General features: G+C 37.7%; 1 protein-coding gene, 1 long non-coding RNA gene, 1 other non-coding gene and 1 pseudogene across 4 annotated transcripts in view; 1 reads left to right on the forward strand and 3 right to left on the reverse strand.

Annotated features, from left to right (window-relative positions):
- Positions 1-27,587, reverse strand: part of LOC129251163 (uncharacterized) — a 118,833-nt gene that overhangs the window by 24,398 nt on the left and 66,848 nt on the right. The window lies entirely within an intron of this gene.
- Positions 3,231-3,420, reverse strand: LOC129251248 (U2 spliceosomal RNA). Its single transcript, XR_008582941.1, has one exon. It is a non-coding gene; the product is annotated as a U2 spliceosomal RNA (small nuclear RNA).
- On the reverse strand, positions 4,556-4,739 carry LOC129251249 (U2 spliceosomal RNA; annotated as a pseudogene).
- LOC129251164 (uncharacterized) lies at positions 14,337-14,921 on the forward strand. The gene is made up of 3 exons (XR_008582933.1): positions 14,337-14,396; positions 14,741-14,803; positions 14,872-14,921. It is a non-coding gene; the product is annotated as an uncharacterized LOC129251164 (long non-coding RNA).

Consider the following 27,587-nt stretch of genomic DNA (forward strand, 5'->3'; position numbering starts at 1 on the left):
GAAGCAATCCCAATTAGAAATATTACTGCAGAAACAATCGCTAAAAAACTAGTTAAAGTTTGGTTCTCACGCTTTGGTATACCCGCATGTATCACTACCGATCAAGGTAGACAATTCGAATCACAGTTATTCATCGAGTTGTCACGCATGCTAGGCATATCACATTTACGCACAACGGCATACCATCCGCAAGCGAATGGAATCATCGAACGTTGGCACCGCTCGTTGAAAACAGCAATTACCTGTGATGAACGAGATGATTGGATTAATCGCCTACCTATAATTCTACTTGGTCTTCGTACAGCATTCAAGCCTGACATCGGAGCAACAGCTGCACAACTTGTATATGGTGCTAATCTCCGGTTTCCAGGACAATTTTTTCACGATCGCCATATAAATCAGCCACAATAGGATTTTGCCAAACAGCTCATTGACGTGATGATAAAAATACGACCAACCCAAACCGCAAATCACGACGCTACGAAAGCCTTTGTATTCAGCAAACTGGCAGAAGCAACGCATGTATTCGTGCGCAACGACAAAGCGCGACCTGCGTTCGTACCAATATACGACGGACCATATCTAGTTATCTCCAGACATCCGAAATATTTCACCATCCAACTCAACAAAAACAACAAAAGTAACATTTCCATAGACCGACTGAAACCAACCTTTATCGAAACACTGCAATCGGATATCCAACCACCAAAAATGTCAACTCAACAAAATCCAGACCAATCGCAAACAACACCATCACCATCAAATCAGATATCTACAAGCAATCCGCCAACAAACCGTAACGGACGAGAAATAAGACTTCCCGTACGTTTCAGAACGTGAAGTCTGGGGGGACCTATGTGGCAACCAGACTGAACGGACGACCCGATGGCAACCCTGACAATAACAGGACAATATAAAAACGCAATTGAACACCAAGAGTTTGATCGAATCGCCGGCGAGTACAGACGCGTTGTACTAATTCGCATCACATACATTTTCCTTACATCTAATTTAATCCTTAATTTTAACCTAAATATTATTGTAATTAAAAACTAAAAATAAAAATACGTTTTACTGAACCGAAAACAATTAATTGCCACTATACCCACAAACTGCTTCCAAACGTCGATGCATATGTACTTTTTATCAAAACCTTGGTTTCATTAGCTGCAATTTACTCCCTCTCAACACTTAAAGCTGTCTTTAATGACGCCTTTGATGTTATTTTGTGCTTTCTGATTCTCCATTCTAAAAGCTTCCAGACATGCTCAATTGGCTTCAGATTCGGTAATAGAGGTGGAGTTTTACACTTACTGTTTATATATATATATATAATTGGCGTGTACACCCTTTTCTGGGTGTTTGGCCGAGCTCCTCCTCCTATTTGTGGTGTGCGTCTTGATGTTGTTCCACAAATGGAGGGACCTACAGTTTCAAGCCGACTCCGAACGGCAGATATTTTTATGAGGAGCTTTTTCATAGCAGAAATACACTCGGAGGTTTGCCTTTGCCTGCCGAGGGACGACCGCTATTAGAAAAATGTTTTTCTTAATTTTGGTGTTTCACCGAGACTGGAACCAACGTTCTCTCTGTGAATTCCGAATGGTAATCACGCACCAACCCATTCGGCTGCGGCGGTCGCACTTACTGCTTACAGTGGTAAATAAGCCATTCTTGCTCGAGATAAGATAAGTGTATTGGGTCATTGTCTTGTTGTTCTTCAAAATGTTTAAATAAATATGTTTGTCCATTTTATCATAAATAAAAACCATTTTTCCTGTTTCAGATGCAGCTATGCAGCAAACCATGCTTAACGGTAGGAATAAGATTTTTTCAGTTAGTTCTGTATTTTCTTGTCGCCGAACTTTTGGAGGGTCGTGTGATCCGGATTCGGTTAACATTTGGAATTTAGGACTAGCGGTGTGCCACTCTACTATGAAAACCAGGGTTATGCAGACAATTAGGGACTGTTTGTTTGCTTTTTTTTTATGCAAAAGCTTTTGAATATTTCGGCCTAGTATCGTGGAGGTTATTTTGGGATTTTGCGCGTGAACGAGGACAAAACGCACCTCCTGTCTTCAAACAAACAGTCGGCGCACTCGCGTATCGGCACCCACGTCACTGTTGACAGTTATAATATCGAGGTTGTAAACGACTTCGTTTATTTAGGAACCAGCATTAACACCGATAACAATGTCGTCCTGGAAATCCATCGTAGAATCTCTTTTGCCAGCAAGTGTTACTTTGGGCTAAGTAGGCAACGGAGCAGTAACGTCGTCTCTGGACGAACAAAACTAAAAAATCCCGTCGAACCCTGTCAGCTGATTGCTCTCTCACCACAAAGTGTTGCCAAACAGAATAGAAAAATGATAATTTTGTTAAATAGCTTAAAAATACTGTTGAGTAATGTTAATTATAGATAAATGAACTATTTGCATTTGTTGGTTTTTGGCTTTGGTTTATTAAAGGCTCCGACTCCATGCACTTGTTTTGAGAGAAATATTACGAATTTTCCAATAAAATTCACAGGAGATGTTGATTTCGTGCTTATTTTCCTTAAACTAGCACCAACACTATTCAGTTAATAATAGTTTTTAAGTTATTTGTTGGTAAAATTTGTCTTTTACCTTCACCAAATTTTGATACCATAAGTGCACTTATCACATTTATTTTAATAAATATTCAAACTACATTAACATACACACACGTTTTTAACTCTTTTTATTAATATATACCATAAATTAACAATTTAAATTGCATTTATAACTTGCAAACACTTAACGCGCCAGCTAAATTAACAATAACTGAAAAGCATGGCTGAATGGAGTGCTGCCAGAAGCAAAAAAAAAAAAAAAATACCAGTCTAACGGTTAGACTTGATAGAAGTGAAACCTTCCGTAAAACAAACTGAGAGAGAATAAGACGAAAGCAGCATTAGGAGCGGGATAATTATAGGTTCATTATAATATTGCTATAAAGTTCATATTTTATTTTCTTCATTTTATCATTATTCATCCTCAATGTTTTCAATTTCAACAAATGATACGAGTGGCTTATGATAGATAAAATATGATACAAATGCTTTGGTTTCGATGTTGTCAAAAAAAATACCCAAACGGACCGAAGAAACAGATTTACAAATTTCTTCCATTTTCGTCTACTTGTATTCATATAAAAATGTATGTCTCTTCCCACCAAAGCTAAATGTATTAGTATATTTTTTCTTGTATTTATTCAAGGCTGAAGTCCCGGCGGTACTGCAATACCGGGCCAACCCGTGGCAGAGGTGGAGAGCAAGCCCCTATAACACAATCCCCGCATTTCCAAAAATTAGTTTAACATTTGTTGTCCTCCGATGGAGGATCTATCAGATGTTAAGCTGATAGGAACAGATACCACACTACCTACTTCAATAGATTTTCTAATAAACCTTTTGAGAATTACACTCTCACAAAAATTAATGTACGAAATGTTTATACCGATTCACTTAAACTGACTTTCAGTATCTAAACCAAAAAACTGCCCAGCAAGAAGAGTGGTGGTCAGGTTACCCTGCACATAACCGCCACGCGTGGTCGTTAAACTGTCACTAGCCCCGCCCCTTTACAATCACTTTGTTAAAAGCGTTGGGAAAATTGTGCCAAATTTTTTGTGTACGTGTGATTTTTTATCCCTTTCATACATATGGATTCGTTTGCCAGTGCCAGTTTCATATAAACGTAGCGACGAACAAAATAACTTTTAGGCCAGCGGCGATAGCACAGCGCGATAGCCCAGCGGCTAGCAATGTGGTCTTCCGATCCGAAATCCTTGGTTCGAATCACAAAAAAAAATTTTTTTTTTATACATTTATTTCATTTTGTTTTATGATATGTTTATGAGCAGATTTTTTTCATGGTAGAAATACACTCGGTGTTTTGCCATTGCCTGCTGATGGGCGACCGCTATTAAAAAATGTTTTTATTAATTTTGCTTTCACCGAGATTCGAACTGACGTTTTCTCTGTGAATTCTGAATAGCAGTCACGCACCAACCCACTCGGCTACGGCGTTTGTTTACTTTGACTGATTTAAAAATGAGGAAAAATATATGAATGAAATTTGCTTACTGCTTACATATTTGCCAAAGGTTGACAATTTGATTCTCGGCCTACTTTGATATCAAAAAGAGAGAAAAGATATCTTTTTGACTTATTGCTTTGACAGCCACTTGCCGTTTTTTTTGTTTTTTTTTCTATTGATGCAAAAATGAGAAAAAATATATGAGTGAAGTTTGCTTACTGCTTACACCTTTTCCAAAGGGGACGGAGCATAAAAAAAAAGTCGATTTCCAAAGAAATACGAGTGCATATGTGTTTGTAACATATAAAGAAGTGTAATTGTGTTAGAGCTTCGGTCACGCAGGTTTTGCTGGGTGTTTTCAATAAATAATCAGAAATGTCCTATAATGCAAATTTCAAAAAAAAAAAAAATCCATTTTCGTCTACATGTATTCATATAAAAATTTATGGCTCTACCCACCAAAGCTAAATGTATTAGTATATTTTTTCCTGTATTTATTCAAGGCCGAAATCCCGGCGGTACTGCAATACCGGGTCAACCCGTGGCAGAGGCGGAGCAAGCCCCTAAAACACTCCGCCCATTTCCAAAAATTAGTTTAACATTTGTTGTCCTCCGATGGAGGATCTATCAGATGTTAAGCTGATAACCACACTACCTAGTCAATACATTTTAAATAATAAACCTAATAAACCTTTTGAGAATTACACGCTCACAAAAATTATTTATATCAACATATAATATAACGCTTCGTAACTAAATAACTTTTAGGCCAGCACCTACAGCATGACGCGGTAGCCGAGCGACTAGCAATGTGAGCTTCCGATCCAAAATCCTTGGTTCGAATCACAAGAAAAAATAAAAGTTATTTTTATTTAGTTCGTCGCTACGTTTATATCAACATATAATATAACGCTTCGTAGCCAAGTTGGTCGCTTTTTTCGTTTCACTTTTTCCCAAATCACTCCCAACGATTCTAAAGAAGTTTTCACTTCAAAAACAAATAGAATGCGATTGAAAACGAAGCAACATAGGAACATAATTTCCACACACTCTTTTTTGTTAGAATAATGAGGGAATGGGGGTTTACAACCTCTAAGGTGTATATATTGAGTTCATAAATATATATAAATACAATATCGATATGATTTTCGAAATACAGTTCAGTTTCACGTAAAGCTCCTATGTGCACCGGAGACGGTGTTGCACTATTAAGGGTTATTTTTTTGAAGTGCGGCCGAAGGCCGCCTACGCAGAAGAAAGTTTTACCCAAAAACACTGTGGACAGCATAGACGGTCTAGTATCTAGTATAAAAATCGCGCGATTTTTTATTTCAAATTTTCGCCTGCGGCGCTATTTTTTTTTCAATAAAATATATATGTATATATTGTATAAAAGTTTTGCAAGATTTTGCTACGTCTGCCTGCCTTCCTTGGAACCCCTTAGTTATTTTAAGACTATTTCACTGTATCCAAAACGCCTTAGCCACAAGACTTTCTTTCTCCATTCCATTTTTAGATGGTCTCTCTTCAGCGTCTTTCGCTTTCATGATCTATCATAGGTCAGCATCATTCAATTGGGTTTTTATTATTATTGTACATGGTTCCCACTGATCATCGGGTTGCAACTGCATTAGTCTGATATCAACTATCCCTTCAGATCTCTCGACTTTTGAACAATGCTTATACTCCAACGCACAAGACCGCCGAGATAGTATATCAGCATTTCCATGTTGTTCCCCTTTTCAATGCTCGATCTCGAAGACGTAATTTTGCAGCCTTTCGATCCACCGTCCAATTTGTTCTTGCGGATGCTTGAACTGGGCTAACCATTTCAATCCATTTCAATGCGGCATGGCCTGTTCATAATTGAAATCGTTGACCAAACAAGTATTTGTGGAAAGGTTTTATTCATTCAGCCACAACTAACAGTTCTCGTCTGGTTACGCAGTAATTCGTCTCTGGCTTTCCGATTCTCTGCTATAGTATGCGATCACCGTATGTGCTAGCATATGGTTCCACAGCGAACATTTCTCCGATGCCGGACGCTAACATAGGCGCAATTTCGAATCCATTCCGCTACTAATGCTCTGCAATTTACTCAGTAAAACCACTGCTTAATCGTCTCCAGCGTTTTAGTGATACCCAGATGACCTCCACTTGGCTCCTTGTGGAATTCCTCTAACACAGATGTAATTTTGGATTTAGGAACTGTAATCAGATCACGGGAATGGTTTCCATCTTTACTTTCCCATTCGCGATGCAAAACTCCACCAATTATTTCAAGACTATTCCACTATGCCTAATATGCCTTAGCCACATTACTGTCTTTTGCCATTTCATTTTTACATGGTCTCGCTCCAGTGTCTTTAGCTTTCGTGGTCTTTACCAAGTCAGCATCATTCAGTTGATTTCTTTTTATCGCACTTGATTCCCACTCATCATCGGGTTGCAACTGCATTAGTCTGATATCAGCTATCATTTCAGAACTCTCCACTGAGAAGCCATAATATTGCAGCCTTCGATCGATCAACCGTGTAATTTGTCCTTCCGGATGATTGAACTGGAGTAACCATTTCAGTGCTGCGTGGTCGGTTCTTAACTGGAATCGTTGTCCGTACAGGTGTTTGTGGAAATGTTTTACACACTCAACCACAACTAACAGTTCTCGGCTAGTTATGTAGTAACTCATTTCCGTCTCCATCAAGACTCTGCCATAGTACGCGATTAATTTTTCTTGCAGGGCAACATTTGCGAACACTGAAACAAACCGGCGGCAATATGAAAACAGTCGTAAGAAACTTCGTACTTACGGCGCATTTCTTGATCGTGGCCACTCTTTTACTACCTTTCATTTTTCTTCGCCTGCCTTGATGCCCTAGGTTGTCACCTCAAGTCCAATGTGTGCACACTTCTTTGAATTCATTCGTAAACACGCGGAGGCGATGCACTGACGGACTTCCAAATTTTTCAGATGTTCGCTAAAATGTTTACCCATGAGTTCTCTCACCATTTGCTCCATGAGACGCTAAAAGTTTGCTGGTGCGTTTCATAATTCGAAAGACATCACAGAAAACTGCCACATCCCATCTCCTATGATGAAGGCTGGGTTCGCACGATCGCAACCCTCACTTTCCACTTGCTATTAACCACTTTTTAAACTAAGCATAGAAAACAATTTTGCGCCAGATTAAGTGTCGAGAATGCCATCTATTCGTGGTAATGGGTAGCTGGCCTTTGTGTGACTTCATTCAGCTTTCTGTATAGCACAAAATTGGGTGCTTCCATCTTTCTTTTCGACCAGCACAACCCTTGAGCTCCACAGACTTTTTGTTGGCTCAAGTACTCCATTTTTCTGAATATCTTTAATTATCTGATTTGTTTTCTCGCGCTGTGCTAGTGGAACTCGCCGTGGACTTGAAAAGTTGGATTTGCATATCCTGTGTCTATTCGATGTTTCACGATGGCAGTTCTTCCAGACTTTCCACAATAGCCGTTGAATAGGTACCGGTATTTATCCAGCAATCTCTTAGCTTTTGCCCTCTTTAGCCCTTTTACTTCTTGCAACCAAGTCCTTATGAAATTGGAGGTTTTTCTTCTTGCTTCCTGGACTTCTTCCCTTTCCTGTTGTAGCCCATTACAGTCTACTACGAGTATGGCTTCAACAGTTCGGCATTTCCCAATAACAGCTCTTTTATCCAAAACTAGCAAACCCCTCCCGCTTCGCTGGGCACACTAAAATAGAATAGATATGGTTTAGAACAGAAAAGATATGGTTTTCATATTATTTATTTCTTTATTCTTTATTCAAGCGCTTTGGCATAAACAATATTTTTTGTTTTTCTATTTGTTTCTGAGTAAATATATAATGCTGTTGGCTTCCCAACACGTGAACAGCCAACGTATAGTTGACCATGGGTGAATACTGGTTCTTCTAAATTCATCCCGCATATTTCTAAGGTTTGCCCTTGTGATTTATTGATAGTTATTGTAAATGCTAAACGAATGGGCAGTTGCAAACGCTTGAATTCAAATGGCAATTCAGGTGGAATCATTGGAATTCTCGGTATTAGATTAAAATAGTTGCTTCGATAACATTATTCACCAACAGCTTCAATTTGATATCCATATTGTACAAACACATTATAGGGTCCACGTGTTGGTCTCTATCTCGAGACCCTAGTCACGGAACGGCATGAAAAATACTCTGAACTAAAGCATTCACCAACAGCTTCCATCTGATATCCATATTGTACAAACACATTCTAGGCTCCACGTTGTGGTCTCTATCTCGAGACCCTAGTCACGGAGCGGCATGAAAAATACTCTGTACTAAAGCATTCACCAACAGCTTTCATCTGATATCCATATTGTACAAACACATTCTAGGTTCCACGTTTTGGTCTCTATCTCGAGACCCTAGTCACGGAGCGGCATGAAAAATACTCTGAACTAAAGCATTCACCAACAGCTTCCATTTGATACCCATATTGTACATACACATTCTAGGCTCCACGTTTTGGTCTCTATCTCGAGACCCTAGTCACGGAACGGCATGAAAAATACTCTAAACTAAAGCATTCACCAACAGCTTCCATCTGATATCCATATTGTACAAACACATTCTAGGGTCCACGTGTTGGTCTCTATCTCGAGACCCTAGTCACGGAACGGCATGAAAAATACTCTGAACTAAAACATTCACCAACAGCTTCCATCTGATATCCATATTGTACAAACACATTCTAGGCTCCACGTGTTGGTCTCTATCTCGAGACCCTAGTCACGGAACGGCATGAAAAATACTCTGAACTAAAGCATTCACCAACAGCTTCCATCTGATATCCATATTGTACAAACACATTCTAGGTTCCACGTTTTGGTCTCTATCTCGAGACCCTAGTCACGGAGCGGCATGAAAAATACTCTGTACTAAAGCATTCACCAACAGCTTTCATCTGATATCCATATTGTACAAACACATTCTAGGTTCCACGTTTTGGTCTCTATCTCGAGACCCTAGTCACGGAGCGGCATGAAAAATACTCTGTACTAAAGCATTCACCAACAGCTTTCATCTGATATCCATACTGTACAAACACATTCTAGGTTCCACGTTTTGGTCTCTATCTCGAGACCCTAGTCACGGAGCGGCATGAAAAATACTCTGAACTAAAGCATTCACTAACAGCTTCCATCTGATATCCATATTGTACAAACACATTCTAGGCTCCAAGTGTTGGTCTCTATCTCGAGACCCTAGTCACGGAGCGGCATGAAAAATACTCTGAACTAAAGCATTCACCAACAGCTTCCATTTGATACCCATATTGTACATACACATTCTAGGCTCCACGTTTTGGTCTCTATCTCGAGACCCTAGTCACGGAACGGCATGAAAAATACTCTAAACTAAAGCATTCACCAACAGCTTCCATCTGATATCCATATTGTACAAACACATTCTAGGGTCCACGTGTTGGTCTCTATCTCGAGACCCTAGTCACGGAACGGCATGAAAAATACTCTGAACTAAAACATTCACCAACAGCTTCCATCTGATATCCATATTGTACAAACACATTCTAGGCTCCACGTGTTGGTCTCTATCTCGAGACCCTAGTCACGGAACGGCATGAAAAATACTCTGAACTAAAGCATTCACCAACAGCTTCCATCTGATATCCATATTGTACAAACACATTCTAGGTTCCACGTTTTGGTCTCTATCTCGAGACCCTAGTCACGGAGCGGCATGAAAAATACTCTGTACTAAAGCATTCACCAACAGCTTTCATCTGATATCCATATTGTACAAACACATTCTAGGTTCCACGTTTTGGTCTCTGTCTCGAGACCCTAGTCACGGAGCGGCATGAAAAATACTCTGTACTAAAGCATTCACCAACAGCTTTCATCTGATATCCATACTGTACAAACACATTCTAGGTTCCACGTTTTGGTCTCTATCTCGAGACCCTAGTCACGGAGCGGCATGAAAAATACTCTGAACTAAAGCATTCACCAACAGCTTCCATTTGATACCCATATTGTACATACACATCCGAAGGTTACCCGGGTCCACGTTTTGACCTATATCTCGAGCCCTACCCACCAATAGGCATCCAAACTATACGTAAACCATCTTCAATACCTACTTAACAATGTGTGTAAGTTTGGTTTAATTCGGTGCAAAGACACGGCCGCTTAGCGAACACACACAAAAAGTTGACTTTATTTTATATATAAGATAACTGGTGACTTAAAATTATTTAGGACTCTTACTGGAGGACTCTTACTTCGTGCCTTTTCCCGTCTTTATGGGTGTCCTTCCCACACTCTGCCTGTCCCACAGCCTCCTTCTGCATTAGCCTATAAGACTGCTTCTGATTTTAGTGGAAATCGTTGACGGTGACTTAGGATTACCTTTCTGAACTGTACACTTGGCTCATTTTAGGTGCACAGGGTTATCTCCACATTCTGACGTCACAGAACGCTTTTATCAAAATCCATGCAGCAGTATGAAATCTACGCCAATTATCAGTTCATCCGTAATTTCAGTCAGTAAAAATGTTTGAACTACTGACAAAAATGCAATAATGACTTCGCAAACTACCTTTCCAGAAATCGTAGCTCCCTCCAGGGGTTTCACATTACCGTTCGTTGCACCTGTGTCCAGAGCAAGCACCTGGAATCGACCACTTACAGTTCCGCATATCGTCAAGTTGTTACTTCTCTGTCCAATTCAGGAGACAGAGACTGCGGGGCATTCAGTTGTAGGAACCAGTTCTTGCTTCTTAGAGCTGGTTTGGGGGTCCATTCTCAGTATCGGCGCTTCATTTCCTCCCATCTGGGTTCGTTTTCCGTTGGCTGCGCGGTATACCGCCATTACATGCCATATATCCGGTCTAACCGCAGCTTTAACATTGAGAAAATTGAGAAAAACTCCCTTATTACTTCCAACGGAATAAGCTCTTCAACTTCAACCCGATGGGCTTTGTGTACTGGCTTGCTCAAAAGAGCTGAGGAGAGGAACAAGTCATCGCACAATACACTGATTCAGCAAACGTTCCCTTCGGTGTTGGGTTTGCTTCCCGTTTCGTGTACGGATCTCGAGTACCTCTTATGAATGCCTGGCACTTCATCTTCTCAATGAAACCTGCTGTTTCTTTCACATGCCCCAAATACGCTATCTGTTCAATCTCTGTCGCGTATTCCTGCAAGCTCTCATTTGTCCTATGGCAGTGATTCGTCAGTTCTATCTTTCGTAGCTACCCGATCGGCTTTTGGAACAGCCTTCAGTACTTCGGCGGCAGAATCCTTAACCGAGACAACCAATGCAGCCACTTTGTCTGTAGTACTTCAGTGATTTGTTGTTGATGTTGTTTCAAATGGTACGGTGCTGTTGAATGATGGTGCTTTTACTGTTAACATATTCGGACGATTCAATTGCAATTCACAGAGGCGAGTCTTCACTGCATCTACCTCAGCCTCCATCGTTTTCAGTTGATAAGTCATATGTGTCTTCTCTGCTTCTAAATTGGATATACGCGTATCCTGTTTCTCCAGCTACGAATTTATCTTCGACGAGAACTCGGCTGACATTTGTGACATCTGCGTGGACATTTTCACTAATATTTGCGACGATATATCCTATGATTTTTCTCATATCTTCGATTCCATTTCCGATGACTGCGATGATATTTGCGAATACATTTACGACAATTTCGATACTATTTGTGACATTTCCGATTCCATCTGCGATGACGTTTCCGATATTTCAGTCATAATCATTCTCATGTCTATACCTGATGAAGGTCCTGGAAGCTCTGCTTTCTCTTCCAGTTTGGTCGATGATTTCTCAGCTTCCAGCTGGAACACATATCCGTTTACATCGATGCCTCAATAGCGTCGAGTAGTTGTACTTGTTACTCTGCCTTGTTTCCAGTAGCTCACAGGCCACGTAATTGTTTCTTAAAATGCTTAATCTGACGTTCGCTTAACTTTGCCGTTTTCACGATCCTGGAACTTAATTCAACAATCCTACTTCTCTCACAATAATTGCTCTAAGTTCGATCACTTGATTATTAAATAAAAGACACAAATTAATGGCAACACAATTTGCTTTACTTCGTTGAAAACACTTAAAGCTCAAAGTAGAGGTGCCATACCATAATGCCATAACCTTAACCGTAGTATTAACTATAACGATATTTATGTCATCAATTATTGGTACCATAGCCATAAGCAGCTTATATTTACATATATTATATTATCATTTATGAGGGGTACTCGTCTCGCGAAGACTAATCACACAGACCCATTTTTCACCAAAAGTTAACAGCAAGGGACTGAATTATGTAAATTTAGCAGCAGTCGACTGGAATTTGTTGGTGATTAGAAACAAAGAATGTTAACGTTGTAGGCTAGCTATGACATATGTATTTAAATTTTTTCTAAAACAAGTATGCTAAATTCATGCTAGGGCAACAAGTGTGCATACGCACATACAAATTTGTACACGCATATGCAAAAGAGAATTGCCTGAGCATTTGTTAGGCAGCAATTCGATCGGTCGGGTATTTTGCAAAGTGTCTGCCCTATGTCCTCGATAGCCTCACGAATTCCATCTTTGAGGTCTTGAATTGACCCTGTTGGCGTAGAGTTTCTCTTTCACGTGGCCCCAAAGAAAAAAGTCACAAGGTGTTAAATCACAAGATCTCGGTGGCCAATTGTGATCACCTCTTCGAAAGATAACACGGTCCGGAAACTTTTCCCGTAAAAGATTAATGGTTTCGTTGCTTGTGTGGCACGTAGTGCCGTCTTGTTGACAATAAACGTTGTCCAGATCAGTACCATCCACTTCCGGCCATAAAAAAAACGTTAATCATCTCTCGATAGCAGGTGATAACACCTGTTATTGTAAAAGCCATTACTTTGTTTAAATTCTTCTTTTTAAATTAAAGCCACGAACATTAAAGCTACTTTGATTTTAAATGTTGGCGCATCATCAATTTCATCAATCATTTAAGTTTGTTTAAAAATATAAATTCAATAAAATTGTGTTTATCAAGGGAACATAGAAATGCACAAGCAAATTCCTTGCAAAATGCCGTCGGCTATTCGTCAATTTGATTTCATGCGGAAGTCAAAAACTGAGTAGAGCCAATGTACATACTTGTAAATAATTCACTGTAATCAGCTCTGTTAAGAAGTTCCCCGCTGTCGAGTTGATCGAGGTGAAAAAGTATTCGCGGTTTCACTTGATTTTTGACAATTTACACTGTTCGTAGCCCGTGGGACCTCTCTATATATTAACGCTCTCCGCATCGTTCTCCCCAATTACGACTGATGTGTCTATTCTTGTTCGATAACTTTTTTGAGATAGCAAGCAGAGAAGTAGCGAATCGAGGGCGCTTAATGTCAATATGGTTTGAAAAACTAAATACATTGATAAGCACATGCTGAAAACAGTGAAGACCGCACGGAATCCCTTACCGCAGTCCCTTACCGTGCACAAAAACTCACCCCCGAGAACAACTGAGTTCTTTTAAATACACCCTACAAGACAGTGCTGAGTACTTTCGCCAAAAATTCCAAAACATTGACAAATATTTTATTAGTCTCTAATACATGCGCATTGACAAATTGTAAATTGTCGAAAGAGCAAAAGAGATAACTAAATGTGAAACTCTTTTTCTCGTGAAAGCGCTGTTGAAATGCTCCTTTTTTATACTATTCGTCAGTAATGCCACAGCGGGAGAAATATTGATTGGGTATTTTTTAAAACAAAAATTGGGAATTTACAGTTTCCTTATTTTCATTGATGTAGATACATATAAGTATAAAAAAATAAACACACTGAGTATAAAATACATAAATAAGCAAAAAATTAAAAAAACATACATATTTACATACAAAAACCAACACTCAGTTTTCAATGGAATTACATGTATTCAAAATGTATTCAGGAAAGTGTGATTGAATTTGACAGTGGTCTCATAAAAATTATATTATAACCCAAAAAACATATTATATAATATTTTAAACAATTTATTATATGTATTACATTTAAATCGCGAAATTTTTCCTTCAACGTAAAAACGAACTGTTTTCGTCAATTATTTTTTGTGCTCTATTTCTGGCAGCACGCCATTCCGACTATTAGTTGTTCCCTGGAATTGGCAATACTAAGAAGTATTGAAAGGAATTTCTAGCCGCGCTTTCAAACAAAAAGCGCATCTAGTTATTCATTATTATTCGTATTACTCGTGGAAGGCGGTTGTGTTTTTTGTGATTGTGAAAAGTGTATTGTGAAAAAAATCGAGTGTAAATCAGGTATGTATATTTAAATTCTAACCAAATGGTATTTTATCGTGGTTTTATAAGCATTTTGGTAAAATAAGAATTTTTAACGTTCTACGTTACCGGATTTATATCCGGCCATGGACTTCAGCAGTATTCTCCGTATATGTATGGAGAATGCTTATGCTGCTACAACAAAAACAAGAACCAAGTGTGAAGTTGCAGTTTTGTGGCTGCTTTGATTGAATTGAATTGTGATATTTTGTTCAAAATAGTGAAAAGTGCGATAAAATAATATTTTCATAAAAAGTAAAAATAATAAATATAATAATATAAAAATAATAATATAGAAATAATAAAAATTTTCTTTTTTTCAGAAGATTATACATAAAATAAAAGGAAAGGAAAGGAAGGAAAATATAACGTGAACTTTAAACAAGGTATTGTAAATTACTAACATAAACTTAAGTAGTTAAATACTAGCTAACAAAAATTTTCTTTTTTTCAGATCATACACAAATTTGTCTACAATCAAAATTTAAGTTGCAAGTTATAAATAAGGCATTGTAAATTACTAACTTTATTTTAAGTAGTTAAATACTAACTCACATTTAACGTACAATATTTTAGTTAAAATTATGAGCATAAATAGAAAAACTCTTGCCAATTTGATGAGCAAGGAGAATACACTGTTTAAAGCGTCAGTTGCAAAACATAGAAAACTGAACGAACTTGCTCATCAAATGGAAGGTGATACCAATAGCAGTAATAGTAATAGTGTAGATTGTTCTAATGAAGATATGCCTAGTACCAGTAGAACCGTTGCACTCCTCAACTGGTCTCGGCATTTTATTAAGTAGTGTATTAAATGAAATAGAAGTAGATCTAAATATAGAAGACATTAGTTATAAATATTTTTGTATTACTTTTGAAGGAAAATATTTACTTTTACCCATACTACATCATCTTTTTAACGATTTTTCAAAATAATATTAAATGGAGTCGGATCAGAATATACTCGACGAAATATGTTCAGAAGTGGAAATAAGTCAGTGGCAAGAAAATGACGGTACAGTTTTATGTACTTTTATTTGTGGTTTTATATATTCTTATTTTATTTCAGAAATACAAATTCGAAGGCTTCAATTTGGGGTGGAATGTCCCCATGACGAGCGCTCTGCACCAAAAAAGCCTGCTCTTCCCAAAAAGTTGTCGTCATCTAAAGGCAGACACGCGGCAATAATAGCTGAGTTAAGTGTTATCCAGATATGCCTGGACCAAATATTGGCGAAACTGGATAGCGTCGAGACCCGTCAACTGGGCGTTGCTGGCCAAGTAGCTGACAAACAAAGTGCCATTTTCGATAAGGTAATAACAGACTTTCACCATATGTACTATATATTTCGTTTGTAACATCGAAATTTCCCTTTTCAGATGCCGGAACGTGGTGAGGTGCAAGCGCAAAGTAAGCTGTTGCGCGAATGCAAAGTGGTGACAGCTAGGGTTCAACAGTCTGTCAGTCGCATCACCGGGGACGCGGAAAGAGAGGAATCCATGGAACTTGCTGCCATGTTTCCCGTATTATCGGTGGAGCAAGTGCAGGCTGTTGAAGCCAAGCTGATAAATAAAGCTTACGCCGACGCAATGGTAACATAATAAAATGAACGCTAGTATAATTTGAAAATAACACTTTTTCTTCCATATGTAGATTGGGCTTCTGGCAAGATCAAAAGCACGAAAGGGACGGTTGACGGGGTTATGCGTTATCTTTTCACAGATGACGCCATGTACAGCTTCAACTTAGAAGGAAGAGCAGGAAAAATACCACTTCTTAGACTTAAGGCGGTTGAACTTATATTTGGTAAGTACATAGCAAAAAGAAGAATACCTACGAGTTGCTAACAATTATTTCATTTATTAGACCTCTTTTCAGAAAAAACAAAAGAAGATGTACAAGGCGCTATTAGGAAGTATGTTCGTTTAAGCCACAATAGGTCTAACCAAAAAAAATATATTAACAGAAAAACTTCAAATGTGTAAATGTGTAAATATGTAAAATCTTTAAATATGTAAAATCTTGAAATGTGTAAATATGTAAAATCTTTAAATGTGTAAATATGTAAAATCTTTAAATATGTAAAATCTTGAAATGTGCAAATGTGTAAATATGTAAAATCTTTAAATATGTAAAATCTTGAAATGTGTAAATGTGTAAATATGTAAAATCTTTAAATATGTAAAATCTTGAAATGTGTAAATATGTAAAATCTTTAAATATGTAAAATCTTGAAATGTGTAAATATGTAAAATCTTTAAATATGTAAAATCTTGAAATGTGTAAATATGTAAAATCTTTAAATATGTAAAATCTTGAAATGTGTAAATATGTTAAATCTTTAAATATGTAAATATATAATATAAAATTTTATAATATTATAACTAGTTTGTAAACAATAAATGAGTATAATAATATAAATGTAATTTCGTTTTCGTCGTGTAATTTCGAATGAGGCCATTTGTGCTGATGAGTTTGTGATGACAACAATGAGGCGTTTGTGCTGATGAGTTTGTGATGACAACAATGAGGCGTTTGTGCTGATGAGTTTCTGATGACAACAATGAAGAGTTTAGGCCATTTGTGCTGATGAGTTTGTGATGACAACAATGAGGAGTTTAGTGTGCCTTTAGAGCAGGGCAGATATATTTTTCAGTTATAAGAAATTGCTATTGGTAAAAGAGAGATAGAATATCACACCGACAAGGGGAAACTATCAGAACTTTCCCACGGCTAGAACAAAAATGTGTAGTTGGATGATGATAGTGATGATGATAATATGAGGGCTAATATGATAGTCAGCTGTCTTGTAGGGCATATTTACACAATACATCGGTTTATGTGTGTATGTGTTTGGTTGTATCTACACAATGTTGCCATTGATATTTTTGCTTACACACTTTTTCACACATCCGCGTTATCAGTTACAATTTTTCATTGTTTAATAAACCAAAGCCAAAAACCAACAAATGCGAATAGTTCATTTATCTATAATTAACATTATTCAATAGTATTTTTAAGCTACTTTAACAAAAATTATCATTTTTCTAAGTTTATTTTGTAAATTATTTCGAAATGTACTGCTTGGCAACACTGTGTGGTGAGAGAGCAATCTGCTGGGTCGGTATTACGGGATTTTTTTAACAATCGTGAAATAAAATCTACGGTAGTACGATACGGAAGGAAGGAACTTTTCATTTACATGGGGTTCTCATTAGTTTGATCGGAACAGCTGAGTCGGGATTGCGTTTACGGTGTTCATAGTTTTCAGCAGCAGACGCAACAGCACCATTCGTTACACGCAACGGCGCTGAAGAGTATGAAATATTGTTTATTACAAGAAATACAAATTCATTGGTAATCGCAAGCGCATTATCTAAAAGCAAAGTACGCTTATTCATAAAATGAGGGTACCACATCTTCCCGCACGCACCATTCTTTCCCGATTAAAATTCCAATCATCGTATTATAGAATTGTCGCGAATTAGGTGAATCGTGATTTCTTGCCGATGCGTATGTAAACACATGTGTACATACTATATGCATACATACATATATACCATGATTCAATTATTTTTATTATTGAATCATGCATATGTACCATATATATGGACGTATGTACCTACATATGTGTTTCTGTTTTTTATAAGGGTACGGAGAAAGAGAAATATTATCGCAGCTGCTTGCAACATTCAGTAAGTAATGAGATAGAGTCCCAGTCGATCAATTTCGGCAAGCGGGCACACAAATTTGTGGAAAACAAATTTCATTTATTTACTTATGTATGTATATTCTTTCATAACATTCTTAAGTTACAAAAGCAAAAAAAAAATTATTAAGATTCTTCACTTCATTGTTTACATAACGGTAAGTTATTGCACCGTCATGCATGTAAATATATGTAGCAACCAGAAAGTCTGCCCACAGTTTTTCTTCTCTTAATAATACCGTTAATTTATTAAGATTTGTTTTCGTTCTCTTCGGTTACCGAACTCAGTTGTACATTTTATTTGAAAGTGGAAATAAAATGAAAACATAGAAAACAAAAGAAAAGATATTAAAGTATCAGAAAAAAAAAAATTATAAAATTGTGGAAAGATGGAAATAGTTACCAAAATATTGGCAAAGCTATTGGGAGAAAGTTTTCCTCTGTTCAACACGTAGTAAACAATTACAAGCAAACGGGATTTTTACATCTAAGCCCAGATCTGGGAATCTAAGAACACTATTGGTCCGAGAAGAGTGCAGTATAATCAATATAGTAGTAAAGGTTACATCTTCAAAAATTGTTGAAAACGTAGGCTATATTCAGAAACGCATTATAATGCGCAGTACTTGCAGCGCTGGCAGCACTGTCAATGTGACAATTCATGCAACTGATAGATTTGTTGAAATATTGCAAAGAGATTTGTTGCATTTATGAACGCGCTGTGCAGTAAAATGGAATTGTTACTAAGTTTGGTCATGGACGATGTACTACTGTGGGCAAAAAGTAAGGTGAATTTATTTTTCAAACTTCGTGGGATTAAAATTTCGCTCTAGTTATTTTTTTCATGAGTTGGCAGCACTGTTAATAACATCTGGGTGAACTTTCATGTGAATGTCATTATCAGTAATATATTTACGCTTGTGTTTACCAGACGAGAGTGCATTTTTCGATTTTTACAATATCTGATTTGATTGAGCAGAGAAGTGCCATCAAATTTTGTTTGCGGAATGAAATTTCGGCTGCGGAAACGTTTAGCATGTTGCAGAAGGCATTTGGTGATTCGACCATGTCGCAGAAAAATGTTTATAAGTGGTACAAAGCCTTCAAAGAGGGTCGAGAACGTGTTGATGACTTGGAGCGCTCCGGCGACCATCGACGTCAACAGATGACCAACACGTCAATAAAGTGAAGGAGTTAGTGCTCAAAAATCGTCGGTTGACTGTTAAAGACCTTACTGATATGATCGGAATATCAGAAGGATCTGTGAAAACCATTTTGAAGGACCATTTGGGCCTACGAAAAGTCAAATCTCGTTTGGTACCGAAAACTCTCAATTTCTTGGAAAAAAGTCGTCGCGTTGATGTGCGTGAAACAATGCTTTCAGACTATCAGGACAAGCTCAAATGCATCATTACGGGAGATGAGGCTTGGATTTATGCTTACGACCCTGAAACAACCGACCAATCAAGCGAATATCGTACTAAAGGCGAGGCCAGACCGAAAAGAGCACGTCAAAGTCGTTCAAAAATAAAGGTCATGATGACAGTTTTTTTCGATTTTCGTGGTGTGGTGCACTATGAATTCCTTCCACCTGGCCAAACTGTTAATAAGGAATATTATTTGAGCATTATGCGTCGTTTACGGGAGGCCATTCGTCTAAAAAGACCAGAATTATGGGCCAACAACTCTTGGTTTTTGCATCACGATATTGCACCGTCTCACACTGCACTCGTTCTTCATGACCATTTCGCCAAAATTCCACACATATCGTTCCGCAACCACTGTATTCGCCTGATTTGGCTCCACTCCGAGGAACGCGTTTCGAGTCGATTGAGGAAATCAAAGCTGAATCGAAGAAGGTGCTGATGGCTATACCGGAAATGGACTATTTGGCATGTTTCGGGGATTGGAAAAATCGTTGGCATAAGTGTATTTCATCGAGGGGGGATTATTTTGAAGGGGATGAAATTGATTTACAAGAATAAATAAAGATTTTTCATTTTAAAACCAAATTCACCTTACTTTTTGCCCACAGTAGTATGTGAGGAAAAAACCGATAGTCTTTTATTAAATTTAAGAAAAAAAAAACCGTGTAAAGCTTAAAAGGACACATCTTGTCAAAAGTTTAATATCAAAAGTTTAATATCTGTTTTTTATTCGCTTATAAGTGATGAGTAAATTAGAAAATTTTCGCTGGGCGATGTTTCTATCTATTTTTAAATCTTTATTAACTGTTTTTACTTCATCTACAACCTTAGCCCAGAGCACGCTCTTTTTCCTCCTTTCCGATGTGATCTCGTTCTCCATGCTTAGTCGGACTCTGAGCAGTAATTTTATCTCCGATGTACTAAAGTAATCACTAAAACCAAGAAAAGTATAATAAAATAAAGTTTAAATATCATATTTTTCATCAATTTTTGTATTAAAAGCTAAAATAAATAATTAAATACCCACTTTTCATCAGACATTGTACTAGTGTATTTATTGGCAGTGTGAAAATTTTTGCTGCAAATAATGCACGACTTTTGATACAAAAATGACGTTTAAGAACGCGTTGCATTTGCAGTACTGCCATATTTGCATTTTTGAACGCACTGCTCACTCTGAAATGGTATGTTGCGCATTATAATGCATACCCGTAAACCAAACACTTTAAAAATGTATTTGTGCGGATATATATGTATTGTGTCAGTTAGAATTTATTGAATCGACTACGAATAAATAGGGGTATTTGCACATTTTAGGAAGTAATATGAAACAGAGTGCCGAATCTTGTCTTATGGAAAACGTTTTGGTTCCAACAAGATCATAACCCAAAACACACAGCCGAAATCGTTAAGCTTTGGCTGTAATACAACGCTTCAAAAGAGCCACAAAACACCTCACAGTCGCCGAATCTTAATCCAATTGAGCAGCTGTGGAATCCTTTAGTAAAAGTAATTCGACAGCAAGTAATATTACTTGTTCCTTGTTATTATTATAGTGGCTTTGCAAAACGTTATGCCGGCAGAATGGGCAAATATAAAATTATTATATATTATAACTGAGAAGTTAGTAAATTCAATAATAAAAGTTTGAATGAAGTCCTGAAACATCGTGGCTATCCAACAACATTTTAATTTTTATTTTTGTATATTATTTATAAAGCATTTTCCAAACTTTCTCGTTGCTATATTTACATGTGAGGAATCTTGTTATTTTCTTTTGGTTATTTAACTTAAGAACGTAATGAAAGAATAAATAAATAAAATATGTTTTAAATTGTGTTTTTAACCAAGTTAAAATTATTTGTAAGGTGTATGCAGACTTGAGCTATGAGTAGAGATAATCGGTCGGGTAAAAATAAGAGGGAAGACAAATCACCGTGACAATTGTACTAGCGAGCAACGATGTCTTTGCTCGTATACACAAAAATAAATTGACACGTGCCAGCAGGGCACTTGCGTGCTGTTGCGGTCGAATGGGTTGCTGCGTGACTACCTTTCGGAGGAGCTCGACCAAACACCCAAAAAGGGTATAAGCGCCAATTATATCCACTTGCCAGAAAAAGTCTCCGTACTCAATAAAATGAAAGCAACATATTAAGAAATTCATTGTAAAAAAACTAAAACATTTTACACTTTTATGAGAAATGTTTAGTCACTAATTTTTTCTAAAATTTCTGTACATTTTTTCCTAATTAAATCTTTAAAAATTAAATTTCACAAACAAAAACGATAAACTTCACTTTAATTCCACTTACGTTACATTCTGTAATAATAAATACAAATTAAATCCACCAAACAGGTTATGATCGCAGCGCTTGCACTGTGCGATTTTTGTGAAATAGACTTGTGAGAACGCTTTGCTGTGTGTCGGTATAGCGAAATGGTATACACAAAAAGCAAGTACTGTACTGTACTGTGGTACACTAAAATTAAAGAAAAATTAGTGCGTTTTTCCAAATTGAGAGAGGGTGGAATAAGATCCGCGAAATACATCAGCCAAAGGGCATGTACGAAAAATTTTATTAATTAAAAAACTGCATCTTAGTATGTCTGAGGGGACTGCTGCTGCTAACCACCTAAATGAGTTAGTGCAAACGGTTTAGGGGACAAGAACAGGAACAGTAAAACAATAAAAATTCCAAGTGTTTCAATTGTGGTCGACGTGAACATTTCGTTGCGGCTTGTAGAGAGCCAAAAGAGTGAGTATCAGAAAAAAAGCAACAGTTTTGAACGGTCTTGCTTTATGATGAATGGAAATATTTCTAAAAAAATTGTGTCTTCGACAAACAAAAGCCAAGTAAGGAAGGGCTGAAAGCCAAGTCGGAATACAAAGCAGCGCACAGTGCGGCCGATTCCCAAAAAGGTGGCCAAAAGTCGAAAAAAAAAGTTTCTAGATAGAGTTTTTTTGTCTTTGGGTTGGCTACAGTAATGCCTTGAGTAGTGAAAACCGTTCATAGCAACGTCCTGTACCCTAAGTATCCTCTGTATTTTCAGTCGCAACGTGGCCTTCGTTTGAGCATCGTATTACTGTCGATGAATAGTGAAAGTTGTACACATTTGAAAGATTTTGTAATGGAGTAAATTGAACAAAACCAAATGGAATCATCTTCGGAAGGTTAGTAAAATACGAGAAATCTTTAGTACATATCAATACCTAGACACAAAATTTTTAGCTGCAGCAATACGTAGATACATTTTTTGCAATTTTTTTTATAAAATTTGAGTTTTCAAACTGTATAGTAATACAACGCCGTCATATGTTGCTTTGAAACCTATTAAAGGTTACTCAAAAAAGTAATGGTTACTGAATAAAACAAGATTCAGCTGCTACCACTTGCTACCTTGCGACCCCGAAAACATATAAATTTAATTACATGCATCTTGATTATGTTCTTGAATATACGCTATTTCACGTGAGGGGGTGGCCAATAGGGCATTAAGCATTCTTCTTGAGTATTGCTACATGTCACACGAGAAGGACACAGCGCTGGATGAGCTTCATAGGCTGGTCAAGAAAGCCGAGCGAAGGCTCGATGCAAACTCATATCATACCATATGGGGAAACTCCGACCCAAACGATAGAGGTGAGTCCCTATTCAATTTTATTTTACAAAGTAGCCTAGAAGTATCAAACCGTGGTGAGGAACCAACATATATTGGACCCCGATAATTAATCCTGCTGGGAAGAATTAACGATCTACAACAAACATACAAGAAAGAGGTACGTAGGGCCAGAAGAGAATCGTGGAAAGTCTTCTGTGGTAGCATAGAAAGTACAAACGAACCGGCTAGGCTCAGGAAACTGTTATCGAAACTTTCCACCACGCCCAATTTAATTCGCAAAACTAGCGGAGACTGGACTGATAGTTGTGAAGAAACACTATAAGATCTAGTTACTATGCATTTTTTGAGATGCATATACCACTTAGATTACGAGCTCTTGAGAGATAACGTAGCAGACATCACGGAAGAGATTGTTACGACGCAAAAACTAGAATGGGCTTAAACACTTTTGACCTATTTAAATCGCCAGGCATGATGAGTGATCTTTTGGTACCATGGCGAAAAGCGATATACACAGAATGTCTGATGTTTAACTATATACCTGTTATCTGGAGAGAAGCAAGGGTTGTGTTTATACCAAAAGCCGGGCACAACACGCATATACTAAAGACAGATCCATAAAGACCGCGTTACACTCACTAGTGTTAATTATAGAGATAGCTCTAGAGTACACAGAATAAGGAGTATTTCTAGACATTAGTGGAGCATTCAAGAATGTGTGAGAAGCCATTTTAGTGGCTTAGATACAACGAATACAGAGCCCGCGGTTTATTTATGTATAAAGAACCTGTTACGTTGTAGAATAATAAAAGCGGAATGGAACGAAGCTAAACCCACTAAATTAGCATGTAAGCGTACGCCACAAGGTGGTGTTCTATCGCAACTTCTATGGCTACTCGCAATTAAAGAATTACGAAAAAAATTTGAAGGTACGGCATCGAGACTAGTAGCATATACAGATGACATAGCCATAGTAGTGACAGGCAAATACCTAAACACCGTGTGTGTCATAATAAATAATACACTTGCAACGGTGCACGAATGGGCAATACAGGCAGGTTTGGGGAAACATGCTGATAAAACGGATATGATACTTTTTACTAGAAGGTACAAAATCCCCTATTGCCACCCTAAATAGCTAAACGACGTGGAACTGACTCTTAAAGACCACACGAAGTACCTTGGAGTAATTTTGGATTGTAAACTACCATGGAAGTACAATATGTTAGAGAGGAAGGAAAAGGCCAGTAACGCAATGTATGCATGTAAAAAGATGTCGGAAGTAACATGGGGTCTATCTCCTGCTATTATGTATTGGTGCTACTCATCTATATATATATATATATATAATTGGCGTGTACACCTTTTTTGGTTGTTTGGCCGAGCTCCTCCTCCTATTTGTGGTGTGCGTCTTGATGTTGTTCCACAAATGGAGGGACCTACAGTTTCAAGCCGACTCCGAACGGCAGATATTTTTATGAGGAACTTTTTCATAGCAGAAATACACTCGGAGGTTTGCCATTGCCTGCCGAGGGGCGACCGCTAATTCTTAATTTTGATGTTTCACCGAGATTCGAACCAACTGTGAATTCCGAATGGTAATCACGCACCAACCCATTCGGCTACGGCGGCCGCTATAGTAAAGCCAATATTACTATACGGTGCTCTGGTGTGGTGGACTGCGCCAAGAAAACTGACATATAAAAAACCTATGGAAAGTATTCAACATCTTGGTGCACTTTGCACTCCAGGTGCATTGAGAACTACTCCAACGACAGCGATTATAAGAATACTCGACCTGCCACCGATTGACATTGCAACGGAATGTCTAGCACCTTAATCTGTCGTAAGACTCAGCGCAACAACCGAATTTATCTGTTAAACTTTCTGCATGAGTTGCAAGGTCAGTCCGTCTTTACAGTAGACACAAGAACTTATTTAATTTCAATAATTTCTTTTGAAAATAGAATTAATTCTTCTATAAAAACCATATACTCATACATATATAAATCCAAGCTTAGAACATAACGCAAGCTAAATTAACAAAAGCTGCTAAGGTAGTTAGATTTTTTTCCCATTTCAAAGGAAATCATTTAGTTCTAGAAAGTGCATATTATTTAAAAATGAAAACAAACCCATTAATTCCTTTAATTCTTAAAATTTTTTAACTATCAGAGATTACTTCGAAAATCACTACTTCATCTAAGTTCCGACTCTCTGGTTTGTGGCAGGAATATTCCTCCATCTTCTTGATTGTGAGGTGATTCTTGGCATCGTCGCAGGCTATTGCTTTTTTGACGCAAGTTATTGCACCCTCAAGCCTAGCGCATTGTCTATTTTTTAAAAAGTCGGCCTACTATTTTAACTCTGGTTCCCTACATAACCAAATTGGAACTGGTTAAACAAAGCAAAACTTTGTTCGGTACTTAGGTTAGGTTAGATTACATTGAAACGGTTGATCTGTGCAACGCACTCTGGCTTATAGCCCATTGTGACGCTGCATGGGAAACTTTTTCTTAACTCTCCTAAAATCAGTATGTACTTCTCAAAAATTAAAGAAGATCTCCGATTTTCCTGAATGGAGCAGGACAATGGAGCAGAAGGTGCGAGATTGTATCTTCCTCTTCCTCGTCTAGACAGCTTCAAGTCACGTGTCGGTAGAGCATTAGGCTTTGTTTTATTCTGTATTTAACTGCGTTGATAGTCAGTGAAATACCACGGAACCGAGCTGACCAAAGGGGATTTGTGGTCATTGAGATCGATAAGATACTTACGACTAATACAACAAACACCTATTGAATGTTTGTTTTAACTGAGTTCATAACTTAGAGAAAACGAGAAAAATCGGGCTTGATGCGCAGCAGGTTTTTATTTTTTTGTAGGAGGATATTAATAATTATTATTATTCTTAATTAATTCTTTTAGTTTCAAGGTGAGCTGTGGAGTTATGAACTTAAAAAAAATCACTTAAGATTGTAATCTCCCCAATTTTCCGGGCGGCTACCGTAGCTGATTGGGTTGGTGCGTCACTACCATTCGGAGAACGTAGGTTCCATACACCAAAACAAATAAAAAGTTGTTTCTAATAGCGGTCGTCTTTCGGCTGACAATGGCAAACCTCCGCGTGTATTTCTGTCATGAAAAAACTCCTCATAAAAACTCTTTGCCGTTCGGAGCCGGCTTCAAACTATAGGCGCCTCCATTTGTGGAACAACATAAATGCGTACGCCGCAAATAGGAGGAGGAGCTCGACCAAACACCTAACAACAGTGTACGCGCCAATTATTTATATTAAGTCCTTGATGCCACGATGAGCACAATGCAAAGGTGTGGCCGAGAACAGACCGTTAACCGGAATCAGCTGATTAGGACAGCGGTTTGTTTACGAAAAAAACTGATATTTTGTTAGTGACATGAAAAAAATGAGCTAAATGTCTAGTCATGTTACTTCGTTTCACTCTTAACAACGACTGATTCAATGAGCGTGGGAATACTCGTAAAATGAACGAGCAGAGTTCTGCTGCCCTTAAATTACCTATGATGCAAGGATGATAGATTACCAGGTTTCAAAACAGACTAACTACATTCTTAGGCGTACTCTGAAGTATAGAGATCCGTTCTTAAAAAAGCGCCCCTCTTTAGATTCTTCAGATTTTCCACCCCTTTTCTTTTTCACCTGCGCAACTAAGTCGCTGCTTTGAGAGCAACTGTCCAGCCCAAGCAAACTTAGAGAATACAATTTTTAGAGCTCAGTGTGTAATCTGGAGAAGGAATGATGGAGAAAGCAAAAACTTACGCCCGTCGCCTTTCAAATATTTGTGGAACCAATGAAGGCGTTTCTTATTGAAATATTCAGTCAGACAACTGGAACTTTTTAAACCAGTTCCCTGATTTCCTTTTTAAAATAGTTCCAGTTGTCTCACTATAAAGAAAACTTGGTTGCAGCAAGTTTCACTAGTTTCATAAACTAATCAGTAAATAGTACAATACATTATTAGGTCATTATCTCACGCCATTTGTTCTGTACCTTCTATATTGGGTAAAAAAAGCAAAGCGGATAAGATTGGCGGTGATCGAACCGAACACGAAGTACTTGAAATCACAAAATGAGTAGTCAGCCCATTCGAGTGTTTACTCTCATATCACTATCGAAGTAGTCGTAGTAGGTCCTCGTTTATTTCAACTAAAGTCCGTCTTCACGTCGCTATAAAACAATTATTAGTTTTAAAAGGAACTCTCTCTCAACAACAAGTGCTACTTTGGACCGAGTAGGAGCTTCGATATGATAAGATGGCCATGAAGTATTCGCGCGATAGGATCCGGAAAATATTTATGGATCTTAACGTGTTTGTAGCGGTAAGCCATGAGCCATGTATGAGCTTCATAGTGGCATACGACAAAGTACAGAG

The sequence above is a fragment of the Anastrepha obliqua genome, unplaced genomic scaffold (genome assembly GCF_027943255.1).
Source record: "Anastrepha obliqua isolate idAnaObli1 unplaced genomic scaffold, idAnaObli1_1.0 ptg000009l, whole genome shotgun sequence".
NCBI lineage: Eukaryota > Metazoa > Arthropoda > Insecta > Diptera > Tephritidae > Anastrepha > Anastrepha obliqua.